Raw genomic sequence first — 4,849 nt, 5'->3', positions numbered from 1 at the left:
GCATGGGTCCCTTGCCCCATTCTGGAGGCAGAAGAGTAAATCTAATGCACCTACTAGGGTACTTGCATGTCTGAAGTACTGAATGCACTTCATAGTATTCGTCTGTAGAGTGTTATCCCAGAACTTGCTCTGCATGCAGAAGCAGCTTGTGGACACAATGTGAGAAACAATCAAATCAAGACTACCTGGGGCAAAAGATCACCAGATTTAAGACATAAACTAGAAGACCTGGGAGGTAGGGAAGTCTATTCCAGATAGGAGGAAGATGTATATCCCTGTAAATGGAGAATCCTTGTCATGAACTCATACCCAGGACATGATGCATGATCAACAAAGATTTGAGAGGAGCCTGTATTTTCCCCATGGGATGATCTTCTCAGTAAGAGACTTAAACTCTGAAGGAGAACACCAGCCAACACAGAGCTACTTTGCAAAGACTATTAACAATGTCCTTTGCATTGCTTTTTGTTGTTGTTGTTGTTAGTTCTTGTCACTGGAGGAACTGTTATATCACTAGCTGGATACAAACTTGAGGAACAGACAGCCCAGGGATGAAATTCCAGAGTTGACACACTAAAATATTAAAAGGTACAGTGTGCAACAAGAGAATATTATACAAACTAAGCAACAGAAAATGATGACCCATCCAAAGGAAGAAGATAAACATTAGAAACAATCAAAAAAGAATACTACACTTTGAGCATACCAGCAAGACTTTATAACCAATTGATTATATTTTGTTTGGAACTGTGTATGATTTCTTTATTCTACTTTACTGATCTATATGTCTATTGACCATGATATTCTGTCAATATCACACTATCTTCAACACTAAAGCTTCACAGTAAGTCTGGAAGTAAGGTATTCCAGCTGGAGAAGTAAGTCTCCCAGCTTTGTTCTTTTTAAAAATTGTTTTGGCTATTCTAGATCCTTCATATTCGTATAAAGATTTTAGAATCTGCCTGTTAGTTAAAAAAAAAAATTCCTAGGAGTTTGATTTCAATTGCATTGAATCTATGGGCCAATTTGTGCAGAATTAATATTCTAACAAAATGGAATATTCCAATTCATGAAGAGAAAATATCTGTCCATCTATTTATGTCTCCTCTAATTTCTTTCAGCAGTGTTTTATAGTTTTAAGTGTATAGGTCTTGCGCCTATTTTGTTAAATATATCCCGTAATTTTACATGTTTTTGGATGCTATTTTAATTTGTAATTCCATTTCTAAGGTATTGTATAGCAATATAATATTTTTTTGGTATATTGACTTTAACCTGTAAGCTTAGTAAGTTCACTTAGACCTCTAGGTTTTTTTTTCGAAACTTCTTAGTTTTTTCTAAGTACAGAATTATGTCAGCAGTGAATAAAGAATTTGATTTATTCTTGCATTAAATACATTTTACTACTTTTCATTGCTTTACTTCATCACCTACGATTCCCAGTAGAATGCTGACTAACACTTGTGAGAGCAAATATCCTTCCTTGTCTTGTTCCCTATATTAGTGGGGATAGTATTTCATCACTAAGTTTTAACTTAGCTGTAGGGTTTTTTATAAATGCCATTTATCAGTTGGAGGAAGTCCCCTTCCACTCCTAGCTTTCTCAGAGTTTTTAATCTTCAACAGAGTTGAACCATGTCAAATGCCTATTGAAATGATCCTGTGCCTTTATTCATCAATTCTAACATGATGAATTGTATCAAGCGATCTTCTAATGTTAAATCAACTTTGAATTTCTGGAATAAATTACAGTTTTATTGTATACTGTCCACGTAAGTACTGTAAAGATGGAAATTCATACTCTAAAAATTTATTTCAGTGGTAATATTGTGTATGTGCACAAAAATGTCTAAGAACATTTACAGTATCATTTTGTTCCGGAAAAGATAATGGAAACAACAAAAGTTACTAATAGAGGGCTGTTATAAGAATAGAACCGATATATAAGGGAGCACTTCCCCTCCAAAAAGGGAGGGTATGGCACTATGTGTTTATATGGGACGAGGTCTTTAATACTGTTCAAGCGAGAGAGAAATGTTGTAAGGCAGAAATTTCACAGACTTTTCTTGAAAGAGTATGCAGAGAGGATGATGGTGGTGGAGAAGGAAGGTGGGCAGCGGGTGCTGGGCGCCGAGCGGAGGCAGGCGTCTGGCAGGATTTCTCTGAACCGCCGCGACTGCATCAGGAGAGGGGTCTACGTGAGGGGCGCCACCTCCTGAGGGGCTGCAGACGCCCCACTCAGGAAGTGAAATAAAAAAAAGGCCCCTGCTCCACCATTCATCTCACCAAAGACAGGAAAAGTAAGTGAAAACACAATTGGTTCTGCAGGAAGAGATCTCTCAACTTCTAGGCCAAGTCTGGCTTTGGGGAGAGAGTCAAATGTTAGACAGACATTCCTTGTGTGGTACAAAGAAGTTATAAAAAAACACTGTGTAGTGAAAATCACCAATTTTACTACATCTTGGAGAAATGGTTTGTCTTTTTTACAGTATTATGCACCACTTTAGACTAGGTTTAATTAACTACAAGTCTCTGAATCCTCAAGATATTAAAGAGAACAACAAAAAAGGCATATGATGGCTTTGCCAGCATAGGGATTTTTCTGGTCATCGGAACACTCTGATATGGTTTTCTTATTTATTTTTGGTGAGCGGTCCAGATATCAAACCCGGGTCTCCCGTATGGAAGGCAAGCATTCTACTACTGAGCCACCCACGCACCTTGAAATGTTTTATTGGCAATTACTGACAAACTATTATGACATCTCTATCAAATAAGGGCACATTTCATTGGCTAAAAACTAAATGTCAAAAAAAAAAAACAACCCAAAAAACTAAATGTCATTCAAACAGAAGAAAATAGCAGTAAAAGTGCACATAAGGTTGGAAACTCTGAAACAGATACAAACAATTCTATTGATCAGGAAGAATTCTGTGCAGAGATCAGTGATCTGAAGCAGGAGCCTGAACTACAGCAGCCTACCAGTCGAGCAGTTAACTTATCTCAGGGTGACTCTGAATTTGTAAATGATAGTGAAGCCAAAGAGTCAGAAAGTGAGCATCAGAGTCCTGATGATCATCTTAGTCCAAGCACAGCCTCCCCTTTCTGTCACAGGACTAAAAGTGGCACAGAACCCCAAAGTCCCAGCAGAGCTCTGGAAGGACTTCAGGATCTGATTACCCTGGAATATGTCCCCATGGAGATACAACTCAAGCACAGGTTTTGTTAGACAAGAAGAAATTATTGACTTGTGATCATGTTATTCTTATCATGTTAGTGATAAGAATAAGGATGTGTCTTACACTTCTTTTGTGTGTAAGCAGATGACAAAAGCTTCAGACTATAGATGTCACTAATAACTTGAACCAAAAAAAAATTAGAGAATTCCACACCATTGGAATGCAGATCAGATTCTGAATCATCTATCATAAAAACAAGTTTATCTCCTACTGCTAAACAATAGTGATGCAGACCCTGCAAAAACAAACAAACTGACAAAAAGAAACAGACAGAGCCTACAAATCCAGATGCAGACAAGAGCCACTTTAAATCAAACAGCCACAAGAACAATCGGCATTGAATGCTATCCAGACAAGAAGAACTTAAAGAGCAAGAGTTCTGGTGAGCAAGCAAGAAGAGATGCACCCTTAAAGGCAGGGAATGAGCAGAATTCCAGCACAGCCACACCACTCTATAGCAGGCAGTTAAGTGATTAGCAAGATGAGCTATGTCGACAGCCATGAGAAAGCTCATTAGCTGTTAGCAGAAGCTCAATCTGGAATAAAGATGTCAGAACTTTCCATCTGTGATGAAATGGCTGCAGAAAAGTTGAAAGAAAGGTCAAAGATGTCTGGAGAACAAAACACTAAGTTGGTAGACTCCTAGAAGTTCAGCCACAGTTAGCAAATTCATTCTCCAGTGCTTCTCAAAAAGTTGTAACTGAGAGATCAAAGCAAAGCATTAAGAATGGCACAGAACATCTCCGGATTGAACGATTACAGAAAACAGCAGAACATTTCAGAAATCTTGTTGTGTTCAGTAAGGATTTTACAGTCAGAAAAGCTCAACTTCAGTCTCTCGGTCAATATGTTGAGAATAAACTGGAGATTAAAAAGCAGGGATAGGGAGGGCCATGGTGGCTCAGCAGGCAAAGCCTGTCACGCCAGAGACCTGGGTTCGATTCCCAGTGCCTGCCTGTGCAAAAATAATAATAATAATAATAATAAAAAGCAGGGATCAATACAGGAAGATATGAAGGAAGGATATGAAAAGAAGGCAGTGCTAACTAAAACTCAGAGGAAGCTATTAGAAGATGAAGTGCTTAATAAGGTGTTTAAAGACACCAGTAAGAGAATTGGCAGTACTAGAGAATGAGCAAAAGCAAATTGACACCCATGCTGTCCTGGTAGAGAAGCATCTTTGCTATCTCATGCACACAGGGAAGAAGATAGAAGAAGCTATGATGCAGGAATGGTTTATTTTAGATGGATAAATAAATACATAAATAAAATAAATAAATAAATAAATAAATAAATAAATAAATAAATAAATAAATCCCTTAATAAGGAGAATGGACCAGCTTTCAGCATGACCTAGAATGATGGCATGAGCTACTGAACCGGGAATTGCACAGTGCTAGCCATTGAAGCTTGGCAGAAGACCGAGGCCCAGAAGCGATGGGAGCAACTCCTGCTGGGTGAGCTGGTGGCCCTGGTGAACAAGCACAATGTGCTTGGATGTGCAGGAGGCCTGGACGTGCAGGAGAAGCAGGCCAAAGAAGACAAGCATTTGCAGCAAACTTGGAGCAAAACAAAGGCAAGATGGCCAAGAAAGAAGAGAAATGTGTTCT

The 4,849-nt window shown here is 38.6% G+C and overlaps 1 pseudogene; it reads left to right on the top strand.

Annotated features, from left to right (window-relative positions):
* Nucleotides 1-2,258: 2,258 nt before the first annotated feature.
* LOC143681945 (EH domain-binding protein 1-like) lies at nt 2,259-4,492 on the top strand (annotated as a pseudogene).
* The last annotated feature ends 357 nt before the right edge of the window (nt 4,493-4,849 follow it).

This window comes from Tamandua tetradactyla, chromosome 1 (genome assembly GCF_023851605.1).
Source record: "Tamandua tetradactyla isolate mTamTet1 chromosome 1, mTamTet1.pri, whole genome shotgun sequence".
In the NCBI taxonomy this organism is placed as follows: Eukaryota; Metazoa; Chordata; class Mammalia; order Pilosa; family Myrmecophagidae; genus Tamandua; species Tamandua tetradactyla.
Note: the sequence above shows the minus strand (reverse complement) of the source record. Positions and strands in the feature narration are given on the sequence as shown.